This window comes from Peromyscus californicus, unplaced genomic scaffold (assembly GCF_007827085.1).
Source record: "Peromyscus californicus insignis strain IS unplaced genomic scaffold, ASM782708v3 Scaffold_5__1_contigs__length_169319896, whole genome shotgun sequence".
NCBI lineage: Eukaryota > Metazoa > Chordata > Mammalia > Rodentia > Cricetidae > Peromyscus > Peromyscus californicus.
This window is the reverse complement of record NW_026294573.1, coordinates 105,349,348-105,367,742: the sequence shown is the minus strand read 5'-3', so window position 1 is coordinate 105,367,742 and position 18,395 is coordinate 105,349,348. Positions and strand designations below refer to the sequence as shown.

At 44.4% G+C, this 18,395-nt stretch overlaps 1 protein-coding gene across 3 annotated transcripts in view; it reads left to right on the top strand.

Moving 5' to 3' along the window:
- The first annotated feature begins 7,906 nt into the window (after positions 1 to 7,906).
- Ubap1 (ubiquitin associated protein 1) overlaps positions 7,907 to 18,395 on the top strand; it is a 59,051-nt gene continuing 48,562 nt past the window's right edge. The window contains exon 1 of one of the 3 annotated variants that reach the window (XM_052715442.1): positions 7,907 to 8,118. The gene's annotated coding sequence lies outside the window, so the exon portion shown is untranslated. The remainder of the gene's footprint in view (positions 8,119 to 18,395) is intronic. The other 2 variants (XM_052715441.1, XM_052715440.1) reach the window with 2 other exon arrangements.

The window sequence follows — 18,395 nt, the reverse complement described above, 5'->3', positions numbered from 1 at the left end:
TGAATATGTGTTGCCCCCATTGGTTAATAAATAAAGCTGCTTTGGCCTATGCCAAGGCAGAATAGAGCCAGGTGGGAAATCCAAGCAGAGATACAGGAAGTAGAGGGCTGAGTTGAGGAGATGCCAGCGAGCCACCCAAGAAGCAAGAAGTGAAAGTACAGGTAAGCCACAAGCCATGTGGTGATACATAAATTAATAGAAATGGGTTAATTTAAGATATAAGAATTAGCTAGTAATAAGCCTGATCCATCGGCCAAACAGTTTGCCTCTGATTGGTTATTCAGGAATAGGCAGGTGAGAGAGATTTGTCCGTTTACACCCCAAGGCAAAACATAAAGAGAAACAGATTAAATTATAAGAGCTGGCAAGAAACGAGCCTAAGATAAGGCCAAGCATTCTTAACTAATAATAAGTTTCCATGTCATGATTTGGGAGCTGGTTGGTGGCCCAAAAGAAAAAGTTTGCTTCAGTGTCTGCTCCCAGATTTTATGTTGATGCCTTGGACCTAATACATCAGACTGTGGTTGATTATATTAGAAGACATAGCTTTTAGAGAGATGATTAAATTGCACTGAGGTTGTTGGATGGGCATCATGGATGTGAGTGTACAGGAGACAAGCTATGAGGTGATACAGTGGGAAGGTGGAAGGTAAGGGGGGGGCATAGAAGAAACCACACCCACCACTAAGGAGGGGCCAGAGTGAAACCACAACCACCACTAAGGAGGGGCCAGAAAAGAAACCACATCCACCAACATCTTGACCTAGGAATCCTGACTTTCAGAACTGTGAAAATTTTGTTCTGTCTCTTTTTATTGTTGTTTTGTTTTTTTCTTTTTTGTTTTTTGAGACAGGGTTTCTCTGTGTAGTTTTGCACCTTTCCTGGAACTCACTCTGTAGCCCAGGCTGGCTTCAAACTCACAGAGATCCACCTGCCTCTGCCTCCCGAGTGCTGGGATTAAAGGCATGTGCCACCACTGCCCAGCTGTTCTGTCTCTTTTAACTTTACTTTTTTTTTCTTTTATTTTTTTGAGACAGAGTCTCTCTATATGTTTGAAACTCATTATGTAGATCAGGCTGGCCTTGAACTCAGAGAGATCTGTCTGCCTATGCCTTCCCAATGCTGGTATTAAATGTGTGTGCTACCACGTCCAGCTGACCCTGTCTTAAACAAAATAACCGGGCTGCACAGATGGCTCAGGGGTTAAGCGCACTGACTGCTTTACCAGAGGTCCTGAGTTCAATTCCCAGCACCCACATGGAGGCTCACAACCACCTATAATAGGATCTGATGCCCTCTTCTGGCATGCAGGTATAGATGCAGAGCACTCATACCTAAAATATAAACAAAGTAAAAACATAAAATAAAGGCTGGGAAGATGGCCCAGTGGCTAAAGGCACTTAGGGCCAAGCTTGACCACCTGAGTTTGGTTCCCGGGTGGAAGGAGGGACCAGACTCCTCCAAGTTGTTCTCAGGCTTTTGTTGAAACCTCTCTCTCTCTCTTCTTTCCTATCATCTCTTTGTCTCTCTATTACAATAAACCATTTCTGTGTGGATGTAGTATCTGGGCTGTGAATGCCCACTGCCCACTGCCAAACCTTGGGACAAATGGCTGAGGTGCCTATTTAACATATCAAAGTGAAACTGGCCATCAGGTTCTCCCAGCATCTCTCAGCCCCTACCTGTGACAGGGTCCTCATGACTTACATATCCTGCCCCTTACTCTGAACTCTCTAGCCCAGGGGCTGGGCTGCCCTTCCCTATATAATCCAGCCATTTTGGTTACCTGCCCGTTTTGCACCTTTGCCCTCTTGGCTACTGCACCTGGTTCCCCTCTCTCTCCTCTCCCTTCCCCTCCCTGCTCTCCTCACATGGCTCAAGGACTTTGGACTTTCCCAGATGGCTCTGACTCTGTCTATGCTCTCCCTTTTATCTACAATAAACTTTCTCTTCCACCATACCTGGGAGCAAGTCATGTCCTTTCTTTTTTATTTTTTTTTTAACTTTCACATTTGCACATATACACACACACACACACACACACACACACACACACACACACCCCAACTTCAACTCTGACTCTACACCTAAGAGTCCTTGAATTATCTAGGTGGTATGCCCTTTCTCCTTTGTTTGGCTACTCAAATAAAAGGTAGTCGACCTCTTTGAGGAATGCCTGAGGTTTTCACTGCTATAGACATTTATCATGGTGTTACAGGATCTCTCTTTCTGGAGTCTTGGCCTCTCTTTCAGTCATTTGGGTTCCAGGTCAGAAACTGGGCAATGAATCATGACTCAGCATCTCAATCATCTCTTCTTTTGAGAGTCTATGTTGAATAGTTTTTTTTTTGAGACCCGTAGGGACATTGGGTTCCAGCCTTTATAGCTCATTATGGTAATTGCAAGGGCACTGCCTCTACTATTTTGAGGTCCCACTGTTATATTATGCACGTGTGGGAAACGCCCAGCTGGCCAGGCCAGGGTATCCCACTCGTGCAGGGAACCATGCTGGCATGTTGGGTAGATGCTGCAGCGGGCTGGCAGGTGACCCACTCCATGCGGGCATGGCAGTGGGCAGTGGGCATTCACAGCCCAGATACTACATCCACACAGAAATGGTTTATTGTAATAGAGAGACAAAGAGATGATAGGAAAGAAGAGAGAGAGAGAGAGAGAGAGAGAGAGAGAGAGAGAAGGGTAGAGGGATACACACCTTATGGGAGTGGAGGGGGGGGGAGAGAGAGAGAGAGAGAGAGAGAGAGAGAGAGAGAGAGAGAGAGAGAATGGGGTGGGGTTTTTCCTTAAGAAGAGACTTCTATGTCAGGAAGCAGGGTAGCCCCAAGGGGTGGGATCAGAATATTAACACCCACTGCTCTCATTTTTCTCAAGGAGCCCTGTTCTGAGAATACAGGGCTACGACTGAGTTTCTTGGTTATGTTAATGCCAATTTCATCAGACTATCCCTAAGGTTATTTCTTGGTAGGAAATGGACATTTCTTAAGTTTTCTCAGTTTATCTGTTCTGTCGCTTTGGTGTGTATGTGTTTGTTTTGTTTGTTGGTTTGGGTTTTTTGTTTGTTTGTTTGGTTGGTTTTTCATTTGTTTGTTTGTTTGCTTGTTTTGAGACAGGATCTCATTATGTAGTTCTGGCTGATCTGGAAATCACTATCTAGACCAAGCTGGCCTTGAACTCACAGATACACTAGGCTTTGCCTTCTGAGTGATGAGATTAATGTGCCACCAAGCCCTGAGAAGCTTTTTTTTTTTTTTTTAATTTATTTTTCGAGACAGGGTTTCTCTGTGTAGTTTTGGTGCCTGTCCTGGATCTTGCTCTATAGCCCAGGCTGGCCTCGAATTCACAGAGATCCACCTGGCTCGGCCTCCTGAGTGCTGGGACGAAAGGTGTGCGCCACAACCTCCCAGCTCTTCTGTTATTTTTTTTTTTTTTTCGAGACAGGGTTTCTCTGTGTAGCTTTGCGCCTTTCCTGGATCTCGCGCTGTAGCCCAGGCTGGCCTTGAACTCACAGAGATCCGCCTGCCTCTGCCTCCCGAGTGCTGGGATTAAAGGCGTGCGCCACCACCGCCCGGCTCTTCTGTTATTTTTTAAAGACAGGTTCTCCATGTGTAACCCTGGCTTTCTTGAAGCTTGCTATGTAGACCAGGCTGATTTTGAATTCACAGAAATCTGCCTGCCTCTGCCTCCTGTGTGCTAAAGGCATGCACCACCTGCCCAGGCTATCATAAAAAAAATTAAGAGAAGGAAGGGAGGGAGGGAGGAGAGATGGAGGGATATAGGGAGGAAAAGAGGAGAGGAAGGGCGGGAAGAAGGGAAAGAGGAAGGAAAGGAAAGAGGGAGAGCATAGTGGGTTTGAAAGAAAATGGCCCCCATAGGCTCATAGGGAGTGGCACTATTAGGAGTTATGGTCTTGGAGTAGGTGTGGCCTTGTTGGAGGAAGTGTGTCACTGGGGGCAGGCTTTGAGGTCTCAGAAGCTCAAGCCAGGTCCAGTGTGTTTCTATCTCTTCCTGCTGCCTGTGGATCCAGATGTAGAGCTCTCAGCTCCTCCTCCAGCACCTTGTCTGCCCACACGCCACCATGCTTCCTGCCATGATGATAATGGTCTAAGCCTGCCCCAATTAAATGTTTTCCTTTATAAAAGTTGCCGTGGTCATGGTGTCTCTTCACAGCAATAAAACCCCAACTAAGACAGACTATATAAGACTATAATGCCAATTCCAAACTTTGAGCTCATACCGCAGTAAAGGGAACTTTGCTGTGCTAGCATAGAATACACTTGCCTATGTATTTGCATTATCTTTGGGCAAGGAAACCTTTTAGATCTAATAACATCATTTTGGAAAGCAGAAGGAAACATCTGGCATTCAACTCTGATAGGAGCAAAGCTGTAAACACCATCTGTCAATTTTCCCTTCCAAAGGAACCTTTCTACCTTTCTGAGTTTTTTCTGTGTCTACTCCTTGTCATAGATAGTGGACATCAGAAACAAATGAAATCATTGGGGCCTCCTGATATTCTGGGCTTGGAGAGGGGGCTTTCAGGGATTCCTGTTGCCCATGACTTCCTAAAATGCTTCCACCTGCCCCCCACCCCCAATGGATGTCAGGCTCCTCGTCTCCAAGGAAGGCATCCATGTTCAGATATATGCATTGTGCTTTGCACCAACGTGCCTGAGGATGAGTAAAGAGGTCTGAAGTTTAGTGTGTCCACTGTAGCCTAGTGGCTGGCCTTCTAGAAATCACTGAGATTATTCCTTCTTATTGTTATTATGTTTTCACATATTACCTTCCACTGATATGTATTTTTTTCCAAACAGAGTTTCTCTGTGTAGCAGCCCTAGTTATCCTGTAACTCACTCTGTAGATCAGGCTGGCTTCGAACTCACAGAGACCCGCCTGCCTCTGCTTCTGGAATACTGGAGTCAAGGGTGTGTGCCACCACATGGCTCTTTTTCTTTTTTTGAGATTGGGTCTCAGATGATAACATTTTTTTGTTTTGTTTTTTGTTTTTTGAGGCAGGGTTTCTCTGTGAAACAGCCCTGGTTGTCCTGGAACTTACTTTGTAGACCAGGCTGGCCTCGAACTCATAGAGATCTACGTGCTCTGCCTCCTGAGGGTTGGGATTAAAGGGGGTCTCACATGTAACTTAGGCATCAAAACCACTGTGTAGCTCAGGTTGGCTCTAAGCTACTGGCAAACCTCCTGTCTTAACTTCCTGCAGGCTAAGACAACAAACATGCCTACAGAGCATCTGTTGTTTGTGTATTGGGCATTTTAGCAGCATGAAGTGTCATGATTAGACAATGTCTCTTTTTTTCCCTAGTGCAGAGCCAGGACCTTGTTGAACATGAGATGATGCTCCATCACTTCGCCATATCCCTAACCTATGATGGTTATCTTTAAGGGCTAATTGGTGTAGATTAAGGAGTAACCTAAATATCTGTTTGTTTTGTTTGTTTCTTACTTTTATTTTGCTTAATGCTGGGAAGAGCAGAATGTATTCTTAACCACCAAGCCATCTCTCAAGCCCACCAATCCTGTTTTATTCAGTGCTAGCAATCCCATGTAAGAGAGGAAGGAGAAAGCTGAATCCACAAAGCTGTACCCTGATCTCCACATTCATGCTATGACACACCCACCTTGCCAATAATAATAACATAAAACATTTAGAAGTTGGGCTTTCTGCCTTATATTGAGAGTTGCCAGGCAGTGGTAGTGAATACCTTTAATCCCAGCACTCAGGAGGCAGAGGCAGGAGGATCTTTGCTAGAGGCCAACCTGGTCTGTAGGGTGAGTTCCAGAGCAGCCAAGAGTACAAGCCAGGGCTACAAGGCTACACAGAGAAACCCTGTCTGTGTAGGGTTTCTACAAAACAAAACAAAGGTGTAGGGTAGTGGTTCTCAATCCTTTCAACAAAAGGTTGAAAGGTTTCTTAACCCTTTCGAATGACCCTTTCACAGGGCTTGCCTAAGATCATTGGAAAACACAGATATTTACATTACAATTCATAGCAGTAGCAAAATTACAGTTATGAAGTAGCAACAAAAATAATTTTATTGTTGGGATCATCCCAACATGAGGAACTGTGTTAAAGGGTCCCAGCATTAGGAAGGTTGAGAACCACTAGTGTAGGGTGTAGGGGGAACTAGAGACACTTCCCTAGAAGAACAAATACCTCTTCACCTTTCTGGAAGTAATTCATATTTGTCAGTTTCCAGATGTGAATCCCAGTGGTGACTCATACAGGGTCAGAACAGATCGAGCAGGATCCCTGTCCTTGCCGGGCCTCTCCACCCCAGTTTACCCACACAGAAGTACACTTTTAGACGTACAGCAGCACTCCAGAGCAAGGGATACCAGCTTATACTTTCCCTATTGTGTCCCTTTACCCATCCTTTCATCCACTCGGCACCTGAAAGGTTGAAAAGGACAGGCCAACCCACTATCTCCATCATCTATCATTTAGCCATCTAGCATTGACTAACTCCTACGCTATGCTTGTCATCAGAACTCTGCAAAGATAATTTCAATGGACTGAAAAGGTGGCTCAGTCGGTAAAATCCTCGATGCAGAAACCTGAGGATCCCCAGAACTCACATAAAAGCCATGAAAGTCGGCCGGGCAGTGGTGGCGCACGCCTTTAATCCCAGCACTTGGGAGGCGGAGGCAGGCGGATCTTTGTGAGTTCGAGGCCAGCCTGGTCTACAGAGCGAGGTCCAGGAAAGGCGCAAAGCTACACAGAGAAACTCTGTCTCGAAAAACAAAACAAAACAAAACAAACAAACAAAAAAAGCCATGAAAGTCAAGGAGCTATGACATCTACTGTAATTCCCAGCACTCACTTAGAAAGCAGAGACAAGTGCATCCCTTGGGCAGGCTGGCTCACTAGACTAGCCAGAACCAGTGAGTACTAGATTTAATGAGAGATCTTGCCTTAATATATGAAATGGAAAACTTAATATATAAAGTGGAAATCTACCTGCTAAATACACGAATAATTGACAGGTCGCTGTTCTTTGCTCACTTTGACCTTCCTCTCTGGAATGTTGTACCCTGAGTTAGAGCTTCCTCAGCCTCCAAAGCTCAAATATCATCTTGTCTTCTATTTAATCTGGAGACAAAATGCAGCTGGAAAGCAGACATGGTAGTGTACACATGCTTTATGTACCTAGAGGAGTAATTCTTGATCAAAGCACTTGAAGACGGATAAGGATGCTCCAGGCTCTGGTTTGACCATTAAGCACCTGTCACACCATCATCACGCTGAGTTTGACTAGAGTTAATTCTTTATGATCTCATTTCTCCATTGATCATGAAATTTTAGGAAAAAAAATCACTTAATACAAGTATGAATTCCTCACGTGCCTATTTCCAGCAGATATCTCTAATACATAGAAAGCAGTGAAGGCTTGGGGTTGCATTTCTGGTTTGAATGTACTAGATATTAAAAGTGAAGAGACATTTAGAGTTACTGTTTAGACAATTTATTTATAAACGTGGGTCCGGGATACACAGGGCCCTGTCTAAAACAAAAAAACCCAAAAATAAATGCAGAAAGTGAGACCTAACGAAGGTGACACTGGTCCCGGGTCTTAGAGGTTTTCTCATTTCCGAAAGGGATTCACAGCTAAGCCTTTGGGTGTGCCCTCGCGATTCAAGTCTCTAAGGTTCTGGCTTTGGCCGCGTCTCTAACTCTGAGTCTTACCCTCTCAGTGACCCCTCCTTTCTTCTTTCCGTTTGGATCAGCAGGGTTTTCATTTCAGAATTAAAGCTCCAGGTTGCAGGAATCCTTTAGCTCTCCAAGAGGGATTTAGTTACGTCACTGTCGGCTCCTCCCATTGGTCCGGGCGGGTGGGGCGCAGCGCCATGATGTCAGACGCCTAAAGGGGCGGAGCTGCGGCGGGAAGGAGGAGGGAAGTAGGCCTTCAACATGGCGGCCGTGGTACTGGCGGTGGCTACGGTGACGGTCTGGCCCGGGGCGGATAGAGTTGGAAGAGGAGGTGTTCGCTCTCCCTAGGGGCAGCGGGAGCCAGGCAGACACTGAGCCCGGGAGGCCGGGCGGAGCCAGCACCTTTCAGCTTTCTGGACGGCAGCGGCATTCAGGTGAGGGGGCCTGTCTCTGGGGGAGGGGGGAGAGGGGCGGAGTTGGGGGAAGGGGCCGGTACCGGGCGACAGTGGAGGAGGGAAGCTGGGGACCCGGTGCCTGGGGGTCCCGCGGGATGAAAGGAGCTAGAGTACCCGGGAGGGAAGGAGAAAGAGCCGGACGGCGACCGACGTCTTGGGGCGGATTCTGGGCGAAGGGTCAGAGTGACGGGACCAGAGTTGAAGGGGCGGAGGGCAGATGGCAGACGGGATGCGGGCAAATGAGTTCGGATTAGGGGACTAATTCTCTCCTAGGAGACAGACTCAGTAGACCTCTCTCCCCCTTAAGTGAAAGCTCAGTGGGAGCTAGAGCAGGTCGAGGAGAGGAACCCGGGTTTAGTAAAGAAGGTAGAGTGCTGGGGAGTTGAGAGCGAGCTTGAAATGTGAGGATTTAGTTATTTGGGCGAGGAGATGAGGGAGAAAAAGAGATCAGAACGGGGTGAATGCTTTTGGGGGATGTCTTTGGCATTGTCTGCTCTTCTCTAGCTATATCTTCTCTAGATTTTCCTTTTTTTTTTTTTTTTTTTTTTTTTGTTTTCTGGGTGGAAATTACCTGGGTTACCCACCTGGGTCTCAACCCCAAGTCTTCTTTTACTCTACCAGCGATCCCTGACCTTTGTATTGTTGCTTCATGTAATTGTTTTCTGACTTGAGACTTAGAAATATGATTGCTTAAAAAATTTTTGTGTTGAACTAGAGTAAGATTTTGATACTTTATAAACATCATAGAGTGTTGTAAACCAAAATTAGTCGTGTACTATATATTCTAATTTTCGCTATTAGTGCTTTATCTGTTTCCTCAGTTCTAATTGTTAGTATTTGGGAGTTTGAATAAATATGGTGGATGCTTCTCTGTTGAATTTTTCAGATTTGATGGTAAAACAAGGCATTTCCTTTTCATTGATAAATAGCTCTTAGAGGTTCGATAGATGGCTGAGCAATTAAGAGCACTTATCCCCCCACCCCACCCCGAGACAGGGTTTCTCTGTGTATTAGTCCTAGCTGCCCTAGAACTAACTTTGTGGACCAGGCTCATAGAGATCCACCTGCCTCTGCCTCCTGAGGGCTGGGATTAAAGACGGGCACCACCACCGCTCAGCTGAATTTTTACTTTTTAAACTTTTCTTTTTAGTATTTAAAATTCTTTACTTCATCGTGGCTTTTTTTTTTTTCTTTTTTCTTTTTTTCCCCGAGACAGGGTTTCTCTGTGAAACAGTCCTGTCTGGCGTGGAACTCACAGTCACAGAGATCAACCTGCCTCGAGTGCTGGGATTAAAGGTGTGCACCACTACTGCCCGGCTGGAGCTCATCACAACATTTTATATACTGTTTTTGTTTTCCTTTCCTTTTATTTTTATTGTTTTTTAAGCTAATTTTTTTTAATATGTGTATGGGTGCCTTGCCTGTATATATGTCTGTACATAGAAGAGGGTGTCTTAGAACTGGAGTTTCACAGTTATAAGCTGCTGTGTGGATGCTGGGACTTGAACTTGAGTCCTTGGAAGAGGAGATAGTGCTTTCTCTCCAGCACCCCCTTTTCCCTTTTCATTTTTATTTGAGACTGTTTCAGTATGTAACCCTGGCTGACCTGGAACCATGTAAACCAGACTGACCTCAGACTCGGATCTTCTTGCCTCTGCCGAAGAGAGTTAGAGGATTAAAGGCATTTACCACCACACTTGGCTGGTTTTATTTTTTCGTTTTGATTTTGAGAAAACAGTATCTTTATTTTTTATTTTTATTTTTTTTTATTTTTATTTTTGGTTTTTCGAGACAGGGTTTCTCTGTGTAGCTTTGCGCCTTTCCTGGAACTCACTTGGTAGTCCAGGCTGGCCTCGAACTCACAGAGATCCACCTGGCTCTGCCTCCCGAGTGCTGGGATTAAAGGCGTGAGCCACCACCGTCCGGCGAGAAAACAGTATCTTAATAAGACACATTAGATAGGCATCATCAGTGGTTATCAGTGCACATTTCTTTGACAAATGTCACTTTGTGTGTCTTTAGCCTATTTTTAATTTTTAAAATTAAATGACTTGTGTGTGTAGGTCAGAACGATCTGTTGGAATTGGTTCTTTCCTTCCTGAATGTGGGTTCCAGGGATCAAACTCAGGTTGTCAGGCTTGGGTTCCTCTTTTATCCTTTTGACTATGGTATTTAAAATCTGTCAGGAGTGGTCCCATGTGCCTGACATCTCAGCACTTCTGAGGCTGAAGCAGGAGAATTGTAAGCACAGGACCCACTTGGACTACATAGTGACTTTACCTCTGCTACTGCCCCCAAAAGCTTAGGATACCTGAAATTTAATTGATGATAGAAGTTCTTTTGGATATTTTCAGCATTATAAATATATCATTATTTCTGAGTATAGATACTGATACATTTTTTTCTGTTGTTGAATGTATTAAGATTTATGTATTTATTTATTTATGAGACAGGGTTTCTCTGTGTAGCCCTAGATGTCCTGGAACTCACTCTGTAGACCAGGCTGGCCTCAAACTCACAGATCCGCCTGCCTCTGCCTCCCAAGTGCTGGGATCAAAGGCGTGCACCACCAGGCAGTATTAAAGTTGTGATTAAGATTAAGCGGATCCTGGGAAGGAGACTGAGACTGTGAACTGCTTGCCTTTCGAGGTCCTGAGTTTGGATCTGTTTGTTAAAAGGCTGGGTATCACTGGGTGTGGTGCACACCTTTTCATCCCAGGACTCAGGAACCAGAGACAGATGGATCTCTGAGTTCAAGGCCAGCCTGGTCTACAGAGCAAGTTCCAGGACAGCCCGGGCTGTCCTACAGAGAAACTGTCTTGAAAAACAAAACAAAGCAAAATGACTGAACAAAAAAGCTGCGTATTGCAGTGGTCTGACTTTATAGTTTTAGGTCTGGGGAGGTGGAGACAGAATGATATCTGGGGCTCACTGGTCAGATAATGCAGCCAAATCTTTGAGCTCCGGGTTTCATGAGAGACCCTGTCTTAAGTGTAGTTCCCTTTAAGTGCAAACTTTTTTCTTCAATAAACAGAAAAAAAAAACCCACTTGTTTATCATTAATAAGGTGACTTTTTTTAGATAACATTTCTTTAATTCTTTTTTTATTCCCCCTGGGTTTTTGAGATAGGGTTTCTCTGTGTAGCTCTGGCTGTCCTGATACTTACTCTATAGACTAGAGACCAGGCTAGACTTGAACTCACAGAGATCCGCCTGCCTTTGCCTCCCAAGTGCTGGGATTAAAGGCATATGCCACCCCCCTCCCCCAGCTCTTGAATTAAAAAAAAAATTATTACTAATTCGATTTTTCGAGATAGGGTTTCTCCGTGTAGCTCTGGTTGTCTTGGAACTCAGAGATCTGCTTGCCTCTCCTCCCAAATGCTATGATTAAAGGTGTATGCCACCACTGCCCAGCTTTAATTCTTTTTTTACGTTTATTTGTTTACTCATTTAGTATGAACTGGGCAGGTCTGTGTAGGTTAGGACAGCTTGCAGGAGTTTGCACCTTCCTTCAATGATGTGGTTTTGGGGAATTGTGCCTGTCTTGGCAGCCAGTGCCTTCACCAGCAAGTGCTATTGGTAGCACAGATGATGGTCTTTTTTTTTTTTTCTAATTTTAATTTTAATTTTTTTTGAAATATCTTTTTTTTTTTAAGATTTATTTATTTGTTATGTATACAGAAGAGGGAGCCAAATCTCATTACAGATGGTTGTGGGCCACCATGTGGTTGCTGGGAATTGAACTCAGGACCTCTGGAAGAGCTATCGGTGCTCTTAACCTCTGAGCCATCTCTCCAGCCCTAATTTTAATTTTTTAATTCTATGTATATGTGGGTGTGTGAGAGTGTGAATATGTACACATGAATGCAGTACCTGCAGAAGCCAGAGGTGTTGGATCTCTTATCGCTGGAATCTGATAGTCTTTCTTTTTAAAAATTTGTTTTGATTTTATACTTATGGGTGTTTTGCCTGTGCACCATGGGTGTACCTGGTGCCTGTAAAAGGCTGAAGAGGGAGGGCATCAGGTCTTCTGGAGCAGACAGTGCTAGCCTCCATATGAGTGCTGGGAACTGAGCCTGGGTTCCTATAAAAGCAGCCAGTGTTTCAGCTGCCATTAGTTCAGGGCCCTGGTAGTCTTAGGAAATGTATTTTTCTATTTCTCTGTCAAATGCTTTGTTTTGTCTTTTTTTTTTTTTTTTTTTTTTTTTTTTTTTGAGGCAGGGTTTCTCTTTGTAGCCCTGGCTGTCCTGGAATTTGCTCTGTAGACCAGGCTGGGGTTGGAGGCATTGGCCACCACCACTTGGCCAGATTACAGTTTTAAATGGTGAATCTGAATCTGAATTCAAAATTGGTTCAGTGTGACTGCTAATTCTGAATGTGAGTCCGTTTTGCCCCTCTTAGGTAGTCACAGGGATGTTTCACGTCCTATAAAGTTTAAGTACTAGTTTTAAAGTCATGCCATGTAAAACTATTTCTTCACATTGAAATAGGATAATGAGTGAAAATAGTTGTTTAGAATTTTAGTCATTTATGTTATCAGTATGCTAGGAGGAAATCCGTACTTGAATATTTATTATCACACATACAAACATACCTCAAAACAAAATAGGATACATTGGATAAAGACTGAAATTTTTCTTGTTTGTATTGCTTTGCTAAATTATACCTAAGGACCAGAATTTGTATTTGGAAGTAATTTGTACGTATTCTTGTAATTGTATTGGTTATTATCAGTTTCTGTGTAACCCAGGCTGGCCTGGACTTCCTCTGTAGACCAGGCTGTCCTCACACCTTCAGCTCTTCTCCTGCCTCAGCTTCCGGGATTGAAGGCTTGTGCCACCATGCTTTGCACATTATCAGTATCTTGATGCTTACTAAACACTTCCAGGATCTGAGTCACTGCACTGGCTCATGGTAAAATCTTGTGATGACTGAGTCAAGAGGCTGCTAGTGTGTGTTGTGGTTGCTTCATTTTCCTCTTCAGCACTTGATATTGTGCAACTTTAACTTTTTTCTAATCTGGGGGGTTTAAATGGTCTCTGTTATGTGATTTTTAAGTTGGTATTTCCTAAAGTTGAGCTTGTTTTCATGTTTTGTTGGCAACTTGTGCTTCTGGGAGATTTGTATTTTTTATTTTTTGGCATTATTTTGAATTGTTTCTCATCTTGGTTGAGAAAGATTTCTTTATTTATTCTGGCTAACTTTTGAGACAGGGTCTTGATATAGCCCAGGCTGGCCTTGAACTCCTGATCCTTCTGCCTCCACTTCCCAGGTACTGGGATTATAGGTGTAAACCACCACATACATTCAGCTTAATTATTTTGTTTATTTATTTTTTATGTTTTATAAAATCTTTATTGACAAATAATTCACATAGTATACAATTTGCCTGTTTGCACAATTTTATAGACTTTAGTCCAACATCCTCATAAGCCCATGACACCATCACCACTTTCTATTTTAGAACATCGCTGTCTTCAACTTCACACACACATATAATGTATGATGATTACATTCCACCTTATGTTTTTTTTTTTTTTTTTTTGGTTTTTCGAGACAGGGTTTCTCTGTGTAGCTTTGCACCTTTCCTGGAACTCGCTTTGGAGACCAGGCTGGCCTCGAACTCACAGAGATCCGCCTGGCTCTGCCTCCCGAGTGCTGGGATTAAAGGCGTGCGCCACCACCGCCCGGCTCCACCTTATGTTTTTAAATGAACATAATATTTGCACTTGTAACCATTTTTAAGTTCACAGTTCAGTGGCATGAATTACATTCAAGATATTAATTACACTCATGATATTAATTACATTTGTGGTATTCATTGATTACATTTGCAGTATTCATTCAATAACTGTATTTATGATATGATTTATTACATTCATGATATTATGTTACAGAGTTTCTGTTTTGTATGGTGGAAAAGCCCCACAAACGGACAGTTGTAGCAGCTTAATTATTATTATTATTATTATTATTATTATTTTTATTATTATTTGGTTTTTCGAGACAGGGTTTCTTTGTGTAGCTTTGGTGCCTGTCCTGGAGCTTACTCTTTAGACCAGGCTGGCCTCAAATTCACAGAGATCTGCCTGACTCTGCCTTCCAAGTGCTGGGTTAAAGGCATGTGCCACCACCGCCCAGCTCAGGCATGCTATTTTAAACAATTTCTTCTTTTAATGTTGGTACTAGGGCTTGACTTAAGGCTTGTACATGCTAGGCAAGTGCCCTACCACTAAGCTGCATCCCAGCCTGCATGCCATTTCAGTAAATACAATAGCACATCAGTGTAGTTTGCAATTTGACTTTTGAGGCCTACCTGCTCTATATGAACCCTTGACTCAAAGAAAAAAGAAAGGAGAACTTATAAGGAATTTTGGCATCACAAGACCTGAGAGTTGTTTTGTTTTTATTTTTATTTGTGGTTGTTGTTTGTTTGGTTTTAGGATTCATTTTCACTATTTTTATTTCTGTGTATGTGTCTATGTCTGTATGCTACATGTATGTAGGTGCCTGCAGAGGCCAGAAGATGATATCAGATCCTGTCATAGTTAAATGAGAATGGCCTTCAGAGGCTCACATTCTTGACTACTTGGTCCCCAGCTCGTGGAACTGTTTGGGAAGGATTAGAAGGTGTGGCCTTGTTGAAGTAGTCTGGTCACTGGGGGCAGGCTTTGAGATTTGAAAGACTCATGTCACCCTTATGCTTGTAGATCAAGATGTAAGCTCTCAGCCACTCTTTTAGTGCCACGTGCCTGCCTGCCCACTGGTATGCTGTGTGCCATGATGGTTATTGACTCTAATGGTCTGAAACTGTAAGCCCCAATAAACTTTAAATATAAGCCCTATGGTAATGGTGTCTGATTACAGCACTAGGAAAATGACCACGACAGATCACCTGAAGCTGAAGTTACAGGCAGTTGTGAGCCGCCACTTGACATGGGTGCTGAAAACCAAACCCAGGGCCTCTGGAAGAGCAGCAAGTACTCTAAACTTCTGAGCCATCTCTCCAGCTTTTCTTTGTGTGTGTGTGTGTGTGTGTGTGTGCGTTAATTATTATTTTATGTGTATGTGTGAGTGCCCATGTATGGTATGTGCACCATGTGCATGCCTGGTGCCCTCAGGAGTCCAGTAGACAAGTCAGATTCCCAGGAACTGGAATTAGACAGTTGTGATCTACCATGTGGGTGATGGGAACTGAATATGTGTCCTCTGGAAGAGCAGCAAGTGCTCCTAATTGTTGAGTCATTTATCTAGTCCTTTCTTTTTTGGGGGGGGGGTTTAAAAAATGATTATTTTGCCGGGTGGTGGTGGCGCACACCTTTAATCCCAGCACTCGGGAGACAGAGCCAGGCGGATCTCTGTGAGTTCGAGGCCGGCCTGGGCTACAGAGTGAGATCCAGGAAAGGCACAAAGCTACACAGAGAAACCCTGTCTCGAACCCCCACCCCCCAAAAAAATGATTATTTTATTTTATGAGTGTGTTTTGCCTGCATGTCAGAGTCCCTGAACGGGAGTTACAGAAAGTTGAGAGCTGACATGTGGGTACTGGGACTTGAACCTAGGTCCTCTGGAAAAGCAGCCAGTGCTTTTAACCAATGAGCCATCTCTCCAGCCCCTGTTTGTTTTTTATACAGGATCTCATATATCCCAGGCTGGCCTGGAGCTCTCTGTATAGCAGAGAATGACCTTGAGTTTCCCATCCTCTTGCCTTCACCTGGGATTACAGGTATGAGCTACCATGTCTGGTTTTATGAGGAGATGGGGTTAGAGTTGAGGGCTTCATACTTGCTTTGTAAGTACTCTGCAAATTGAGTTACACTCCTAGCCCAAACCAGACAGTTTTAAAAGCAGCTTTTTTTTTTTTTTTTAAAGATTTATTTAGTTATTATGTATACAACATATATGACTGCAGGCCAGAAGAGGGCGCTAGATCTCATTGCAGATGGCTGTGAGCCACCATGTGGTTGCTGGGAATTGAACTCAGGACCTCTGGAAGAGCAGTCAGTGCTCTTAACCGCTGAGCCATCTCTCCAGCCCCAAAAGCAGCTTAATCATGCCTTATCACACATATTCCAAGACTGAGACACCAATAAATTTATGAATGACACGTACATTTAAATGTTAATACGAGTTGACAGAGTTTTCTTTATGGATGACTCACTGTAAACTGTTAGTTCTTTTACTAAAAGAAGTCGGCTTTGCAAAGATCCTCTGCAAGCAGAGTCACAGAAGGTTGTGAGCCACTATGTGGGTGCTGGGAACTGAACCCAGGTGAGCCACTGTGTGGGTGCTGGGAACTGAACCCAGATGAGCCACTGTGTGGGTGCTGGGAACTGAACCCAGGTGAGCCACTGTGTGGGTGCTAGGAACTGAACCCAGGTGAGCCACTATGTGGGTGCTGGGAACTGAACCCAGGTGAGCCACTGTGTGGGTGCTGGGAACTGAACCCAGGTGAGCCACTGTGTGGGTGCTGGAAACTGAACCCAGGTGAGCCACTGTGTGGGTGCTGGGAACTGAACCCAGGTGAGCCACTGTGTGGGTGCTGGGAACTGAACCCAGGTGAGCCACTGTGTGGGTGCTGGGAACTGAACCCAGGTGAGCCACTGTGTGGGTGCTAGGAACTGAACCCAGGTGAGCCACTATGTGGGTGCTGGGAACTGAACCCAGGTGAGCCACTATGTGGGTGCTGGGAACTGAACCCAGGTGAGCCACTGTGTGGGTGCTGGAAACTGAACCCAGGTGAGCCACTGTGTGGGTGCTGGGAACTGAACCCAGGTACTCTACAAGATCAACAAGTGCTCTCTCCAGCCGCAAGATTGCTCATTTGGCAAATACTTGCTGTACAGTCGTGAGGACTTGAGCTTAAATGCCCAGTACTCAGGGAAAAGCTGGGCATAGCGGTTTGTACTCTGAGTGTGGTGGTGGCACACACTTTAATCAAAGAAGTGTTAAAGCCCTAGAAAGGTAAAGACAGGCGGATACTTAGGACTTGTTGGTTATTCAGCCTAATTGGTGAACCCAAAGTCCCAATAAGAGACTTTGGCTCAAAAAACAAGGTGGATGTCTCCTAAGGAGTGATATTGGAAGTTGACCTCTGGTCTCCACAGGCACATGCTCCCTCCCCTGCACACATACAAATGCATATCCCCCACCTCCTTCCCCAGATTTTGTTTTCTGTAATGCTAGCACTCAAGAGGCTGAGGCAGGCCTAGACTATAGAATATGTTCATGTCTCAGAAACAAACAAAAACCCCTAAAGTTCCCAAGAAACAAGGACCATTACTTTACTAGTCAGCTTCTCATCACTGACAGACATCTGACATAAAGCAAGAAAGATTTACTTGGGATGTAGTCTCTCTTGTTGTAGAGCACTTCCAGCACGACAGGAAAAGCAGAGAGGGATTGAATGCCTACCTTGCCTTTTCCCTCCTTCTCCTTATATTTATTCAGGCCTCTATTAATGGATGGCGTCATTGGAGTTTAGGGTGGGTCTTTCCTGTTAATCCTCTTTGGAACTGCCTTCACAGGCACACCCCTGGGTGCTGTGAAGATTAATCATCATAAGTACTTTGAAATTAGGAATTGTTCTTCTATTGAGTTGAATGTTTGATCTTGGTAAAGATCATTGTTTTTGTTCCTGCTTTGGGGAAAGGCAAGAACTAATGTCTTTTCACCTTGTCAGCAACATACTAAAGAAATGATTCTACTCAAGTCTAAGACCCACATCCAGCTTAGTGCACAGGTGAGGGTTTGTGTGCGCGTTGTGCGTGCGTGCGTGCGTGCGTGCGTGCGTGCGTGCGTGTTGTTACAGAGCATGGATGCCTAAAAGGCTAGCCTATCCTAGTTTGGGTGACAGCTCAGAAAGCTGCAACCCTGGTCCTCTCTTCACAATGTGCAGGGAGCCAGAGTCTCTTCTACCTAGCAGTTGCTTATAAAGCTTGGGAGGGGCCTTGGACCTTGTAATTTCTGAATCTCTTGAAGTTTTGTGAGCTTCTGAGGCTTTTTGGTAGTGCTAGGGATTGAACCCAGGACCGTATGGCTGGCCTCATGCTCGCCAGGCAAGCACTCTACTAACTGGGCTACATCCTCGTCCTAGCCTTTTGAATCTTCTGACTGTACCTTGGTTGGTAGAGTGCTTCTGTGGTACACACAGAGCCCTGGGTTTGATCCTTAGCATGGAATAAGCTGGTGTGGTGGTGCATACCTGTAATCCCAGCATTTTGGAAGTGGAGGCAGGAGGACCAGAAGGTCATCTG